Source organism: Esox lucius, chromosome 1 (genome assembly GCF_011004845.1).
Source record: "Esox lucius isolate fEsoLuc1 chromosome 1, fEsoLuc1.pri, whole genome shotgun sequence".
Classification (NCBI taxonomy): Eukaryota; Metazoa; Chordata; class Actinopteri; order Esociformes; family Esocidae; genus Esox; species Esox lucius.
The window spans coordinates 15,033,718-15,051,741 of NC_047569.1; positions in this window are offsets into that span (position 1 = coordinate 15,033,718).

Genomic DNA, 18,024 nt, shown 5'->3' on the forward strand with positions numbered 1-18,024 from the left:
CACATCCGCTGCTGTTCTGGCTCTTATTATGCTGCACACTCAACTAGGAAGTCTTAACCGAAAAACATAATCACTAGAAGACAACCCCTCTCTGGCATTTGTCCTTGATTGAGGCCACATTGATTTTCTAATCCTTCCAACCCCACCGGTGCTGCCCATTGCACCACTCTCCTCTGAATCCCTGAGTTACATTTACATTTAAGTAATTTAGCAGATCATCTTAGTGCATATATTTTCAGAAGCTAGGAGCAGCAGCCACACAGCTTAGTATCGAGTGTAATCTAATCAAGGAATTAGTTACACCATGAGCAGGATTTGAACCCTGGCCTCAACATGAATTGTGAGGTTGTTACTTTACCACTGTACCATTCAAGTTTTAATATCATGTTTGAAAATCATTGTAAGAAAGAAAATAATAAGAAAATAATCCTGTAGGATTGGTAGTTATAAAAATTTTATAAGAAGAAATATTAAAACTGCAATAAGAATCAAACATTATGGTTATGAACCATGGTAGAAAATTCCAGAAACAACAACACCAATTCAATTCAATAGGTTTATTTGCATTAATGGATGGCTACCACTATTGCTATAGCAAACATGTTAAGGCAGCAATAGTATATAGTAACAAAATAAGTAAAACAACTAACATGGACAATTTTACCCAGAAAAAAAGGAAACTCAATTACAGATTAAACAAACTTGGCCATTCAATCCATGGACTAAGGGTTTAAAACATTAGAATTTACTGTACTTATCTACAACAATAAATGTCCTTAGTCCTGATTAATGTGGGTCTTGGATTCTCACAGGGATATTTGTATCCATCCACATATATTTATATGTAAATTCCATGTAATTTGATCTTTAAAACCACAACCTTTATCCTCTGCCTCTGGAAAACTTGTAGAGGCACTGTCAAAGTTATACGAAAATGTAATTTTGAATAGTGTGTGTGTGTGTGTGTGTGCTTGCTAGTGTGTGTTTGTGTTTGTGTGTCTGCAAGAGATTTTGGTACCAATTTCTTCTGCATTTATTTACTTATGTGATGACCCCCTCTGCTTCATACAGATGAAAGAAAGAGAGAGAACCAGAGAGAGAAATGGAGGGAGACAAAACGTGAGAGTTAAAGACATGCATATGAGGAACCTGGTTCATGGTATGTTTACAGAAATATGCAGGATGTTTCTGTCTTTGTTCATGGTCATACAGTATTCATGGTGTAACTTTGAGCTTATAAACATTAACATCAACAAACATTACCATACCACATAATGCATGAGCTTGGTGTAGGTTGAACCCAGCAACTTCAATCTATCAGGTTTGAGACTGTTCCCCTAAAACACTCTCCTATTCCATAATTACAGTACATGCAACCAACTACAGCTCAACTTTGCATAGATGATGTTGTAAATGCACTCCTGACCAAACAATTAATTTAGCCACAGGGACAATAAATAATTTCAAATTGAACAGGATCGGTGTCTTACCACTCCAAAATGATTGCATAATTGCAAGCACCTGTTATTGCAACACCTGGACGGGATGGGAATCGACCTTTGAGTGGCTTTAGAGGGGTCAATGTCAACGTGTGGACATTCTTTTTGTTATCATATTCCGATAAGATCAAAAGAGTAGTGTTATCGCCTGAACCTTCACCACAGCACCTTCACACTGTTTAGTGTCAAGAAACTGTCGTCATGCAACGTAGTGCCATGCAAACTAGTGCTGAAGAGCCTGGCTCGTCTCTGTTTCTGCTTCATTATTCCTGCTCGCCTGTTTACCTAATATTCAACATGCACATCGAATTGCTTAGTATTCATAGTGTATGGTGTGCAGTAAGGAAACTTACGGTCCGAGTTCCCAATCAAAGGATATTTCATCTGGTTACCACAAGAGGTCAGTATTGAAACATGAAAATGATCTTTTTATATGCACTTTAAATGCTCCGACCTTCTCTCTCTCTCTCTCTCTCTCTCTCACCCTTTCTCAATTAAATTTCGAATCAATATTTGAAATACATTAGGAGTGTATTTCAAGTGTGCTGAAATGCTATTTCCAATCATTAATTATAAGTATACTAAAGTATTAAATAACTGGATCAATTTTAACGCACTGAAGTATACTTCAATCAATTTACTCTATTTTAATAGCACCCAAATACTATTTTAATACTTTTTAGTGAACTAAAGTACAGAAAAAGTGGATCTAAAAATGATACACTTTTTAAGTAGACTGTTTTTTGACTTCGGTATGTGCAGTGATGTAATATGTGCAAATAATTTCAACTGAAAATTACTGAAATCTATTAAGACATGATTGTGGGTTCTGTTCACAGTGTTGTTTGTGCTCCACTGGTTGCCCTTTCCTCAAAGCAACGGTCACGAGTTGTGCAGCTGTGGATGTACATTGTAGTATTTCTTAGTGTTTAATTTGCTTTCTAACTCTATGTGGCTGTGTAAGATCTGAGGAAAATGTTTGTCTCTAATGTGGTTACACATTTGGTAAAAGATCCTAAAGTCCAGCTCCGTTTCTGACATATTTTGCCAGCATTGTTCACATAGCTGGGCCTCCTCTTTCTCTCCCTGTCTGTCTCTCACTAACACATGTACCCACACGTCAGGTTCCTTACATCGGGGTGTGTGTGTGTGAATGTGTATTGGGTGGGTCAGGTTTACTTAATTATAGGGCACAAAGCTGAGCTGCCGACCCTAAATCCTCATGCTCTAAAACAAGCGACGGCAGCTTTGATAACACTTCTATCTAATGGACTCGCTACCAATTTGACAGGCTTTTCTCATTTTCTCTCTCTGTCTCTCTCTCTCCCTCTTGATATCTTTCTCTCCCAATCCCACTATGAGGATGTGACGTCCATGGCCTTATCTCTGTACGTTATATAATGCCTTTTCTCTGTCTTGCCTTTCTCCATCTTAATGTTGTTTTTTTTCTTGCTGTTGCTAGCTGCGTCGCAGCCTTCTTTTTGGAAGCAGTAAATCTTCTTAAAAGACAAAGAGCTTCCAAAAACCTTGGTTTCAGTAAGCTGAGTCCTGATATTCAGCAGAAAAAATAAATAAATACATATTTATATATTTCTGTTCTTATCGAGTTGTTATGTGACCACCCACAGTCTCCCAAATAGAAATATCCTTCTAGCTGCGCTCTCGGACGTCACATTCACAAACAAAAGAACCCCGATGTACCAACACATTACAGGCGGGCTGCTTTTATTTTCTCCCTTGGACAGCAGGAGGCCGGTGCTTTCAGCCAGTCTATGCTCCCTCACAGAAGTCTGACATAGCTGTACCAAGGCAACATTTCTACAGTGCACATACAAAGCCATGCACATCATCTGTGCTCCTTCAAAGGCAACCAGGACAAAAAGGGCAAGGACAAAAAAAGAGTGTGATTCTGTTCACTACAATTACAGCCTTTCTTCCTGGAAATCCACTTGTGGAAGGGAGCCTTTTATGTTTCTCATGTCAAGGCCGGGAGACACAGGTGTGGGTGCGACATTTTGCAGGTCCTCACTTTTAAAAGCTAAAATAACCGGTCGGGGTTATTAAAGGGTTATTTAAAATGAGAGTTATGGGATTATTAGTTAGGGTTGGGAGTTGGGGTTATGTTTAGATTTAAGGTGAAGGTTAGAATTTTGGTGTCATGTTATTTTCAGGGTTAGATTGAGGGTTAGGGAAAAAGGGGAATGAACATATCTTTTTTAATGGGAATGAATGTTAGTCTCAATAAAATCTTCACACGTGCAATAAAACAAGCATGTATGTTTGTGTTTATTCCTGGTTTACTCTCTTAGTGAAGCATCTTCACAGGATGCAGTTTAGGCATAAGGGTACGTTGTTGAGATAAGGCTTGTTTGAGGAGTTAGGGATTTTTTTTTATAGAACTAAATAGCTTTTTCCTCACTTTGATAGTAAATCCAACATGTGTGTTTGTAATAGAGTGGGAGGCAATTGGCCAGTCTTGTCTTGTGGGAGGTAATCCCTGTAACAGAAGTTCTCTTCATCATCTCCATATTTAGCTGCATATTTGCCTCACAAAGCCCCTCAGTCACCTCCTCACTCCTCCTGTTGTCCACAAGCTTGTCTGAATCTGTGGAGGTGAACCACCCCTTTAAGACTTAACCTGGAGGAAAGTTTGAATTCAGGAAGCTACTTCAACTTCTCTCATTCCTTTTAGAATGTAGGTATGTTCTTTGTGGACCAACAGCTCTTACCATATGCCTTCTGGACTTGGAGGTCTTCCTGATCATGTGACCTGACCAGAAAGACCACCTTACTCTTAAGTACAGTAGTTTTCCTATAGGGCATAGTAATACAGAAATAACTTGGGGTCAGGGGGGCGTGGCCGTCATTTGATAGGTGGTATATTATTACTAAAAACACTACAACAAGGGACATTTAAGAAATCAAACTTTCCTCTAAGTTAGTGAACAAACTTTGCAAGGGAATTTCTTCACCAAGCTGTGAGTCCCCTGGATGAGGTCCTCTGCTGATTGACTAATATGTCAGTGTAAATTCTGAGCATCCATGCTCACCTACACTATCGCTGTGCAGTGCCTTAGGTTCTATGTCTGACCTCTGTGGAGGTCATTCCAAAGCATTGTTTGGTGCAATGAAATGGTCAGTACCTGCCACCTGACCTCCCTCAAGTTCCTAGATGACTCCAGGAAGAGTGCAGTCAAGATCTATGCAGACTCTTCACAACCCCGGACAGCCACTGTTCCGAAAGTCCCCATCCAGCGGGTTGGCGTCCTCACCCGGTCAGTACAGGTCAGTCATTAAACCGAACAGTATATTTCCCCACACTGTGAACCTAACTAACCGGCCGTCTGTCCCTCAGGGACTAATACGACTACGGTCAATCCTCATATTCCGTAAACGTCTATGCTCACCACCCATTGTACATAACTGAATCTAAACCTTACATAGACTGTGTGTTTAGCACCTAGTTGTCTGCATTAGCAATGTCATTGCACCAAGCACATCACAGAGCATGTGTACATGTTCTGCCATTAAGGGTGATTCGAATTCCAGTAAAATCCATTGCATCTATCTGACAGATTCCGCACATCCAACGCAGACTGCTCTATACAATCATGTTGAATTGCACACACTGTCAGAGGTATTGAATTTGTATGTATTGTCAAAGCCGGCGAGAGCCAGCTAGCCTCAGCTGTTTTTGTTCCTTCGTGTCCTTTATTGGACAATAAAACAAGATAAAATGTGATTTCTGAGAATCGTGTCACAAAGCTGTTGACATAGCTGCTGGGAACAACATCAGCCTCCCCACCCCTGTGGTGAAGGAGAGGCTGAGATGTCCAGAACAACTGGAGTGGTGAAGGGATGTTTGATATGCAAGAGAAAAGAGGTGGATGAGGTATAAGAGGGTAGGTGGAGACGTCGTGCGGATGACAGAGGTGGATGAGGTATAAGAGGGTAGGTGGAGACGACGTGCGGAGGACAGAGGTGGATGAGGTATAAGAGGGTAGGTGGAGACGTGTGGAGCACAGAGGTGGATGAGGTATAAGAGGGTAGGTGGAGACGACGTGCGGAGGACAGAGGTGGATGAGGTATAAGAGGGTAGGTGGAGACGTGTGGAGGACAGAGGTGGATGAGGTATAAGAGGGTAGGTGGAGACGACGTGCGGATTACAGAGGTAGATGAGGTATAAGAGGGTAGGTGGAGACGACGTGCGGAGGACAGAGGTGGATGAGGTATAAGAGGGTAGGTGGAGACGACGTGCGGAGGACAGAGGTGGATGAGGTATAAGAGGGTAGGTGGAGACGACGTGCGGAGGACAGAGGTGGATGAGGTATAAGAGGGTAGGTGGAGACGACGTGCGGAGGACAGAGGTGGATGAGGTATAAGAGGGTAGGTGGAGACGTGTGGAGGAGCAGACAAACACCATTTAACACTCTCACTGCAACCTGCATCTTCCTGCTCCTTCCTCAAAATGAATTATGTACACACACACGCCTGCAATTCAGACGGTACAGACTGCAGTCACCTCTTAGTTGATACTACAGAAGAGGTGAAAATTGCTATTTCTCAACAAAAAGCATATTATTGAAAAAAATTAGGACATTGAATTATGTAATTAAATTTTTATAACTCAGACCAATGCAAAAACAAACAGGAGACAGCTCTGAACTCTCCTCTTTCTCTAGTCCTTTTTGTTCATCCTCCCTCTCCCTCACTGTTATCGTCTTTCTCTCACACCAGGCTCAGAGAGCGGGAGAAAGATAAATAAATTGCTTTCTCCTTCCACTCACTCTCTTTATCTCTCATACCTCTTGCTCTATAATTCTCTTTACTGTCTCTGTTTTTATTGTGCTGTGTCCATCTCATTACCCTTTCTCTACATTGTTCTCAGTTCTCTCCCTCTTTCTATTTCTTTCTATATCGTTCTTGTTCTGTCATACCCCGCCTTTCTGTTTCTCTCACTCTTTACCTCCATCTCTTACAACTGTCCATATTTCTGTTTCTCTCACTCTTCACCTCCATCTCTTATAACTGTCCATATTTCTGTTATCCCCCTGGTGCTGTTCCAGTGTTTCCTCCCAGAGACAGCTGGTCTGGGCTCAGTCATAGTGACAGACCACTTCCCCAGGTCTCTTGGACCACCGGTCTCTCTCGCTCTTCCCTTCTCTGTGTCTGTCATTCTGGGACTCTTAAAGCCACCAATCTGTGATAATGAATAATGGATTTCACTAATTGATATTCACAGAAATCTTAGACTGTCTTTAATGTATGTATTTGCGTCTGCCTAAGACATTCTCTGGCTGCCGCTACTCAACAGAAAGGTGCTTTTAATCCAAGACTTGGCAAAGCATCTGGCTATGTTTGTAGGTCTTTGTGTGTTTGTGTTAAAATAGGTTTTCTTGCTGTATGTAAGTCTTTATGTGTGTGTGGGGGTGTGTTTGTTTGTTGGTGAACATGTGTGTTTGCCTGCATATTTGTGTGTGTGTGTGTGTGGGTGTGTGTGTGTGGTAGAAGGTCAGAGCCGTGCTGGTTCAGAGAGCTCCGTCTGCTAGAGACTGATACCCCAGATCTCTGGGGCTGGCTGCAGCTGCTCAGCGGTCACGCTCAGCTAGGCCTTTCCCAGGTAGAGCACATGGTGACAGGGAAGAGAGAGATGCACTTATCAGTCAATCGCACACATTCTCTTTCATGAATTGATAAATGCAAGCATCACAAATCATTCCTTCTATCTTCGAAGAAAAAGTAATTAATCTAACCTAAGCTTTGGCAAGAGGACATTTTATACATTATTTGTTTTCTTCAGTAATTGTCAAAGAGTGTGCATACGAACGCCCAGCTTAAATCCCCAAACAACTCCCTACTAGGGTTGGAACCTAGGAAGAAACCTGTACAGGAGGCAGGCTCTGAGGAGTGGCCAGTCCTCCTCTGGCTGTGGTGGGTTGAGAAAATATTACCTTTTAAGGCCACGTCATGCATACGGATATTTAAATGTTCAGGTGACCGATTGATGCAGCTGTGAACGCAGTCCAGGAACCAAGTGGAACCAGGCGGACTTTGGTGGGATAGCTTGGAATCATCCACAGAAAAAAAGTCTGATTGTCCTGAGACTGATTCAGAAACAAAAACAGGTCTCGCTCTCTCGCCCTCTTTATTTTTTTTCTTCTCTCTATTTCCCCCCGCTCTCTCAGCTTTATGGTTAAGCAAGAGCGAGGCTGTGCTATTTCAGCGACCCAAGGGAATGTATGCAATTACTGCAGATGAACAACTGTTATCAACATTATCACAGGGAGGCTTTCAAGAAACATCCACCTGTTAAATACCAGTGATTGTGCGTGTACTCCAACCCACTCTCAATTCACATGCCCTCGTAACACTGCTCCCGCCTCACTGTTCCCCATTTTTCACACACCATCTCTTTCTCATTACCTATTACGTTGGCCTTTTGTATTTCAGTCTCGCTTGTTATTTTTTGGGTGTTTTCACTGCCTAGGGCTTTGGAATGATGAATGTTCTGTACTGTAAAGTGTAGACTCTGGCCTGGGATGGGAACAGACCTTACGCCCATGACCTGAAACTAACCCTTCTGTCTAAAATGCCCCTTTGGTTTCTTGATTGTTATTCTAATCCCACTGCCTACAGTACCAGTCAAAAGTTTGGACACACTTACCCTTTCACACTTTTTACTGGAACTGTGTGTCAATGTGGTCCAGTTGGCCACCAGCCACTCCCACCAACTATCCTGCCCTGTATGGAGTTTGCATGCACTCGGTGGCGTACATGTTTCCCAGACAGTCTGCCCTTTACTGAGATGGTGCTCGCCGACATCCGAACAAGCGTGGCATGAGAGATGTGCTCACCGGTTGAGTGTGTGCGTCTTGCTATCTGGTTTCAGGATCAGCAGTATGGCCTTAGCGCCATAACATTTAACACTTGATAACACTTCAATTACACCCTCATAAATATTCTATCTAGTTGGCCAGTGGCACACACGCAGCAGAGACAGGCAGGAAGAGCTGCGGCTGAATGGGTGACCCTCCATCCTGACTCCATCCTGTCTTCAGCTTGGAGTTACACGTGTGTCAGGGCACTCACTCGCTTCCGCTTTCATCCTTGTATCACTCTTTCTCTGCCTTCCTCCGTTTGTCTGTCCTCCATTCTGACCTGAGGTTTAATTAAATTAACCTGCACTTAATATTGTGTGTTTTCACCCGGCAACAGTGTGAAGCAGGAAGAAGGCATTTGTAAGCAATTAAAGAGTTAAAGACAAGGTATACGCCATGATGACCGCAACTATGTCGTCTTCAAAAAGACAAGATGTTTGGGGTGGATGAGACTGCCAGCATGACTTGCCAATAACAAGCTAGACAGCAAGCCAAGCTAGAGAGTCTATTTTTCTACAGATTCAAGAATACTTAGTGTTGTTTTAAGAGACAGTTCATTGGTTGGGCGCTCCAAACCCTTTAAGAATGTTGGGCTGAGATACCTTCTATCATTAACGAGACAAATACAAACCTGAATGAGAAAGAGGGAGAGGAGAGTGTGTTTGTTCATAGCTGCGTTCGTTTTTGTGTGGGATGAAAAAAGTCTCCCTTCTGTCTTACAATGTATCAATCAGCCCTCTCTCTGTCTCTCTCAATTTTCCCAAGGTCCTGCTGATGGCCAGCTAGGTCTTGGCTGCTGCAGGTGTGTGGATGGTCTTCACACAGAACTAATACCACCTCAGCTGCTCTTTCTATCTCCCATTAACCTTCTCCACCTCTGCTTGCTGCATCCTCCCCAGACACATGCACACACAGTGGAGCCTACACACAGTCCCCACCCCCTAGTGCCTGTCAATCACATTAAACCTACAGACAGTCCCCACCCCCTAGTGCCTGTCAATCACATTAAACCTACAGACAGTCCCCACCCACTAGTGTCTGTCAATCACATTAAACCTACAGACAGTCCCCACCCACTAGTGCCTGTCAAAACCTACAGACAGTCCCCACCTACTGGTGACGGTCAATCACATTATAATAGCACAGTGGGTTGTAAAGGTTGTTGTCCTTTGGATGAAAGAAATGAGAAAGGACAGAGTAGAATCCACAGGGAGGAAAATATGGCGACCTTTGCTTCCCTGTGAACATGGAGAGAGAAAGCGAGGGAGTGGGGGAGAGAGAATGAGAGGGAAAAGGAGACATCATGAAAGCCTGTAGGGGGAGTAATTGAGGGGGAATGGGGGGAGAGAGAGTGACCTGTTGAAGTGTGTGGGCAGGCATACAAAATTGTGTGTGTGTCAGGTTAGAGGTCCTCTATCTCTAATGAAATCACTGGTCCATTGTAAAACTGTATGGGGTAAACATCCACTCTCCTTCTACTGGGGGGGGGGGCAGGGAGAACCCTGCTGGGTAGAGTATATTAAAATGCTCATCTTCTCACAGGCAGGAGTCCCAACGAGAAATCTGTGTGATTGGGTGTTTTCTATGTGTGTTTGTGTGAGAAGTGATTTGTCGTTTTATTGATGAGCTGTAACCTTTCCATTCCTCCAGATTGTCAAACAGTGTATCACAGACTACCCGGTCGACAGGATGCGACACATAAAGATGGGATGCACATTTAACACCATTTGTCGGTCAGACACAGAGTGCTGCAGAGATGTGGGCCCTCTCCCCTTCTCCACTCAGTCCATTCAAACGACTGTACCCTGGGAAATGTGTCTGCGTAGCCGCTCAAGTTTCGCACCATCATCTGTGTCATCACTGGCGGCGATGAGTCCACGTACAATGGAGAGGTTGATCGGCCGGTGGCCCGGTGCAACCAAAACAACCTGAAACTTGTCACAGGCCAAAATGTGGAGCTGGTGTTTGACTTCAGTAAACGCCCTTCACTTCTCCTACTTGGTGATTCAGTGCTCAGCAGTTAATTTGACTGAATCAGTTCCTATGGGGGATATCATCTTCCACGAGATCGGGTGGGAGGACATTATCACGTCAGGCAGGAAGGCACACCACCCAATATACCACTTGCGGCAGCAAAAAAAAAAAAAAGCAACCAAAAAACCCCCAAAAAACCTGACTCAGCTTCAGACATTAATCTCACATTCCATCCTCAGCTGCTCGGTCCCTGTCTGATTTCAATCTGTCTGCTGCAGAAGTGAACTGCAGCGCGTTTACGCGTTTGCAGGGAAGGGTCATTGTCTGCCACCTGGCCTCCAGTGAGGTCCTTCATGACTCCAGGGCAAGGAAGCGTGCCGGCAAGATCACTGCTGAAACCCAACCACCCCACCCCCCACCCCCCACCCCCCACCACGGTCAGCAACTCTTTCACACGTTGTCCTCCGACAAGCAGGCAGCACAGATCAATCAGTACCATAAGATCCTGCCATGTGTACAGTTTATTTCTCTGTGCTTTGGCCCTCAGCAACCAGTCATCTGTCCCACAGAGTCTTATAAGACTACGGTTCTTGTTTTTATACATCCAAATGGTTAACTGTTAACTAAACTGCTGCACTATACTGCATTCTGAACTGCATTCATCTCCCTGACTCTAGACAGCACTGTATGTTCTGGAGTAAAAATGCGTACATCAATTGTAAGTCCATATACTCACTGCTCATATTCCATTAGCGTATGGATTTACACATTTAGTTGTGGTATATGCATTGCTGTTGATACTCAGACAGGTGCAATGGGCTCACTACCCATTTCATATACAGTGGGGAGAACAAGTATTTGAAACAATGCCGATTTTGCAGGTTTTCCTACTTACAAAGCATATAGAGGTCTGTTATTTTTATCATAGGTACACTTCAATTGTGAGAGATGGAATCTAAAACAGAAATCCAGAAAATCACATTGTATGATTTTTAAATAATTAATTTGCATTTTATTGCATGACATAAGTATTTGATCACCTACCAACCAGTAAGAATTCCGGCTCTTAGTTTTTCTTTAAGAAGTCCTCCTGTTCTTCACTCATTACCGGTGTTAACTGCACCTGTTTGAACTTGTTACCTGTATAAAAGACACCTGTCCACACACTCAATCAAACAGACTCCAACCTCTCCACAATGGCCAAGACCAGAGAGCTGTGTAAGGACATCAGGGATAAAATGTTGGCGCAATTATTAGAAAATGGAGGAAGTTCAAGATGACGGTCAATCTCCCTCGGTCTGGGGCTCCATGCAAGATCTCACCTTGTGGGGCATCAATGATCATGAGGAAGGTGAGGGATCAGCCCAGAACTGCACGACAAGACCTGGTCAATGACCTGAAGAGAGCTGGGACCACATTCTCAAAGAAAACCATTAGTAACACACTACGCCGTCATGGATTAAAATCCTGCAGCGCACGCAGGGTCCCCCTGCTCAAGCCAGCGCATGTCCAGGCCCGTCTGAAGTTTGCCAATGACCATCTGGATGATCCAGAGGAGGAATGGGAGAAGGTCATGTGGTCTGATGAGACAAAAATTTAGCTTTTTGGTCTAAACTCTAAGAACACCATCCCAACCATCTTTGGGGATGCTTTTCTGCAAAGGGGACAGGATGACTGCACCGTATTGAGGGAAGGATGGATGGGGCCATGTATCGCGAGATCTTGGCCATCAACCTCCTTCCCTCAGTAAGAGCATTGAAGATGGGTCGTGGCTGGGTCTTCCAGCATGACAACGACCCGAAACACACAGCCAGGGCAACTAAGGAGTGGCTCCGTAAGAAGCATCTCAAGGTCCTGGAGTGGCTTAGCCAGTCTCCAGACCTGAACCCAATAGAAAATCTTTGGAGGGAGCTGAAAGTCTGTATTGCCCAGCGACAGCCCCGAAACCTGAAGGATCTGGAGAAGGTCTGTATGGAGGAGTGGACCAAAATCCCTGCTGCAGTGTGTGCAAACCTGGTCAAGAACTACAGGAAACGTATGATCTCTATAATTGCAAACAAAGGTTTCTGTACCAAATATTAAGTTCTGCTTTTCTGATGTATCAAATACTTATGTCATGCAATAAAATGGAAATGAATTACCTAGAAATCATACAATGTGATTTTCTAGATTTTTTTGATTCCGTCACTCACAGTTGAAGAGTACCTATTATAAAAATGACAGACTTCTACATGCTTTGTAAGTGGGAAAACCTGCAAAATCGGTAATGAATCAAATTCTTGTTCTCCCCAATGTTTATTAACTCACAAGTTCTATATTTCATCTGCCATTAGCAGCACCAGAACACCAATTCAAATTCTTCATATATGTTCAAAGATACTTAGCGAATAAAGCTGATTCTGGTTCTGATATCCATCCATCACTGTGATCCTGTTGCCTTCCTCCAGTCTCCACATCTTCGTTCCTCTCCTATCATCTGCACTTGCTCCTCCACCTGCTCTGAGGAAAACAGGGATTTAAAAAGCTTATGTGCGTAAAACGCTTTTTTTCTATAACAATGAAACAAAAGAAGGCCAAAGCAATTAAGCAGTTTCATGCTCTTCATCATTGTCTGGAAAAACAAAAATAAATTAATTTGTTCCCAGCAATAGGGACCTCAGTTTATTAGTACCATGGAAACCAAGTTTATAAAAAAAGCCTTTTATAGCCTTTTTTCCAATTAGCTGACTGCCATCTAAAATCTTAACAGGCGCTGAAAATATGGCTTCATTAGCTATGCAAATGAGTTAAGCACTATAATGTTATTGTGTGTGTGTGTGTATTGAGTAGAACACTATAATAAAACTGTCAACAAAAATAAACAGATTTAACAGAGGGGAACCGATTCTCCAAACCTACCAGTTGACCCGCCAAGCTAAACAAAGACCCACGGCTACGTTTTTTAAAAGCTTAACAACAACAAGATGAGCATATGGAGGAACATGAAGTGCTTGGAGTTTGGCCAGATAGAGAGACTACACAAGGCCTTTAAACACTATGAGAGAGAGACTACACAAGGCCTTTAAACACTATGAGAGAGAGACTACACAAGGCCTTTAAACACTATGAGAGAGAGACTACACAAGGCATTGAAACACTATGAGAGAGAGACTAAGCAAGGCCTTTAAACACTATGAGAGAGAGACTACACAAGGCCTTTAAACACTATGAGAGAGAGACTACACAAGGCCTTTAAACACTATGAGAGAGAGACTACACAAGGCCTTTAAACACTATGAGAGAGAGACTACACAAGGCCTTTAAACACTATGAGAGAGAGACTACACAAGGCCTTTAAACACTATGAGAGAGAGACTACGCAAGGCCTTTAAACACTATGAGAGAGAGACTACACAAGGCCTTTAAACACTATGAGAGAGACTACACAAGGCCTTTAAACACTATGAGAGAGAGACTACACAAGGCCTTTAAACACTATAAGAGAGAGTAAACAGCAGGGAAATGGGGCCTTTTTTTAAATCCTTTACATGACGTTGGTTATTTTTTTCACAGGTCTGTATACTTGATATCGTCTTACTAGACTTCATACTGTTTTGCGTTTTGGCGTGACCAAGTACAGTATTTTTACTGAAACATTTGGGAATGTTTCTTGGTGCAAATTGTTAGCATTTATATGTAGCGTAGATTACCTCAGAAGATGGTTTGGGAGTGATGGGAATTTAACTTGATGAGACACAGAGGGACATGGGGGAGGGTCTTGATTTTTTTATGTCAGTCCTGGGGAGGGTTTAATCATATAATCTACTGCATTCTAGTAGCCTTGTTAGACCTTTGGAATTTACGTATTGACTGGCAGAACATACCTTAAAAAAAAATCCTTTGTGTGGCGTTGCAGAATTACGGGAGGAACATATTCATGAACTGAGTTCTCTACTCAAGAATCATGAGTTTCTGTGCAGTCTCTGTTAACTGTATATTGAAATATTCAATGGACTTTCAGAGTCGAAAGGGAGATGTTCCATTGGGGAAAAATGTGAGTGGAACGAATCATGTGTTGGACGAGTTGCTGTTACCGAATGTAGAGAACGGTCCATGTGGATGGTTAGACTATCAGTATGAATGTAGAGAACAGTCCATGTGGATGATTAGACTATCAGTATGAATGTAGAGAACAGTCCATGTGGATGATTAGACTATCAGTATGAATGTAGAGAACAGTCCATGTGGATGATTAGACTATCAGTATGAATGTAGAGAACGGTCCATGTGGATGGTTAGACTATCAGTATGAATGTAGAGAACGGTCCATGTGGATGATTAGACTATCAGTATGAATGTAGAGAACAGTCCATGTGGATGATTAGACTATCAGTATGAATGTAGAGAACGGTCCATGTGGATGGTTAGACTATCAGTATGAATGTAGAGAACAGTCCATGTGGATGATTAGACTATCAGAATGAATGTAGAGAACGGTCCATGTGGATGGTTAGACTATCAGTATGAATGTAGAGAACAGTCCATGTGGATGGTTTGACTATCAGTATGAATGTAGAGAACAGTCCATGTGGATGGTTAGAATATCAGTATGAATGTAGAGAACAGTCTATGTTGATGGTTAGACTATCAGTATGAATGTAGAGAACAGTCTATGTTGATGGTTAGACCATCAGTATGAATGTAGAGAACAGTCCATGTGGATGGTTAGACTATCAGTATGAATGTAGAGAACAGTCCATGTGGATGATTAGACTATCAGTATGAATGTAGAGAACGGTCCATATGGATGTTAGACTATCAGTATGAATGTAGAGAACAGTCCATGTGGATGGTTAGACTATCAGTATGATTACGAGTTGTTTTGTTTCTTTTTCCAACGACATCTTGAAAGGGGATGGTTTCAGGATTGCATGCCGAACGCTGATTATGGCATTCCTGTTTTAATATACAGACGATTGAAAGGCAGACAAATAACAGGGAACAGAAGAAGAGTCATACATATGTGCATGACTTAAACCCTGGGTCATTGACTTCATTGTAAATGAGTCTAGCATTATTGGTTACTTTTTAAATGTAATCCGTTACTGTTACAAGTTACCTGTCCACATTTGTAATCAGTAATGTAACTTTTGGATTACTCAAATTTAGTAAAGTGATCAAAATGCATTAGAAGACAAATAGGAATATAACTAATGGAATACCTTTTGCTGGATCTATCAATGTTAGAGTATACATAGCAGGACAAAAAACTGAATTAGCATTTTACTTTATGAGTTAGTTCAAGTTCAAAGTTCAAGTTCAAAGTTTATTTATGAAATGCACCGAATAACACAGCGTCATTCTGAGCAATGACATTTTTGTGACATGGCACACGACTTCTACGTAGTATGAATTAAGCAAAAATATAGCAAATATAACAAAATATACAATGCAATAATATACATAACAATGTAAAATAGCAGCAATTTTATACAGTGTAGAATGGGGAATATGAACATTGTGGGTAGAATATTGAATATTATAAATAAATATAATATGAGTGTAAAATGCCTATAAAAAGATTATGTTCTAATGTGCTTTGATTGTACATGGAAAGACATCAGAGCATTTGGAATGTTCACGTGTGATCAATATGATCATAGATCAGTGTTGCTGGTTGTGGAGCCTTTTGGCCTGAGGGAAAAAAACTGTTTGTGACTGGAAGTGTGTGCCTTGATGGTCCGGGAGCATCTACCAGACAGCACCAGTGTGTACAGACCATAGCTTGGGTGGCTGTAGTCTTTGATGATGTTTGGTGCTTTCCTAAGGCATTGTGTATGGTAGATGCCTTGCACGGAGGGGAGATGGCAGCTGATGACACGCTCCGCAGACTTCACCACCCTCTGGAGGGATTTGGGATCCGTAGCGGAGCAGCTGCCGTATCAGGCAGTAATGCAGCCTGAGAGGTTGGTCTCAATGGTGCACCTGCAGAAGTTGGTGAGAGTTTTTACAGACATTTAGGAGGTATGGTCGTTTTTTAGTAGAGTTTGGTTGCCTGGACAATGTGAGGTCATCTTCTATGAATACACCAAGAAATGTGAAGTCGGAGACTCTCTCTGGGTTTCTAAACCATTGCTTTCAACTTCAATACGACTGGGCTACATTTCAACATTACACACTAAAGGTCTGTCAGATATTCAGTCATTCAAATCAATCTAATAACCTTTTATCTTTGAGAGTTTTTATTTGAACATAAACCAAAATCTAAGGATCTGTTAGCCTATTCTGTTATTTGTGTTTAATTCATGTTTTTTATTGCTTAAAAACATTGTTGAAAAACAAATGGCAAAGATCTACACATAGGCTACTCACGTGGACCGACACAATATTTCAATATTGTTGGAAGTGTGACGCCTGCATAATTGAATTTGTCCAACATTTTTCGAGAAAGGGATTGGTCAACATATTAAGCAAAGTGTTTTCGTATTTGCTGCTTTTCTCAACATTTGTTGTTAAAATGGAGAGGAAGAGGAAAGGTGTTGAAAAAAGTAAGAGAAAGTAAGAGAAAAATGACAACGGTCTCTTGAAGCGAAATGTAGCACCATAACGGAGACGTTTTGACGGCCTATTAAGAATGCTGCTGACAGTGTTTCTCCATCACACGTTGCGCAGGCAGACTCAGCCCAAAGGTGATTTTCCTGTCATACCGAACTAGAGTAGTCCTACAAAAGTGGCGGGAAAACTGACATACATTTTTGTGGGGTTCGTAATAATGTTATTTAAAAATCTAGCGATATTTTCTCTGTTTGGTGAATGATTAGCACAAACTAATTATTGTGACATGACACCCGACAACTACTTAGTGAGAGTTAAGAAGAAGAGTATATAAGTAAAAATATAGCCAGACAGAAAATAATAAAATAAAGCTACAATATACATAGTACTGTAAACTAGCAGCATTCTGGGTAGGATTGATAGAGCAGCAATCTGGGTAGTATTTAAAAAAATATATATGGCAAGTATGGCAATAATATACATAACAGTGTAAACTAGCAGCAATTGGTAGAGGTACTAAATATTATTGATACATATGAGAAACTATTGCTCTCTCCATTAGCTGAAAATAAGGCATGCAGTTAATGCAGCGTTGTGTATATTCGGCTGGTGCTCTATTTGTATTACAATATTCATATTTTTATCGATGTTTGGAAAAGTAAAAGCAACCCTATACGGGCTTGAATTTTCAGTCACAATGAAATATTTAAGCTAGAAAATGTTATGCGGTTTAAATATATAGCTAATCTAGGCTATATACATTTTAATATTTCAACTTCATTGGGTGAGTTGTTTGTCCAGTGGGCCTATAGTGTAGGATACGTTTGTGTGCATATTGTTGGGCTGGATAGTTTGTTATTGAGGCCGAATTCGCTCAATCTACTTTTTAATCTGCATTGTTGAATGGGGAGGGTCATGTTTTTTCCCCTCAAAGGCTCGGGAGGGTGATGTGAAAATATATTTTTGCTTGGGGCATGGTCAATCATTTTCATATTTTTGGGGGTCTTAATCCACTGGATAACCCATGTCATAAATAACAATCCTTCCCTAACTGCAAAAGAATGTAGTGGCTTGAGTGTTCTTCAATACCTTTCGTGAAATATATTGTAGTGTGAAAAGGCCCCTATAGCAGTTTTTAT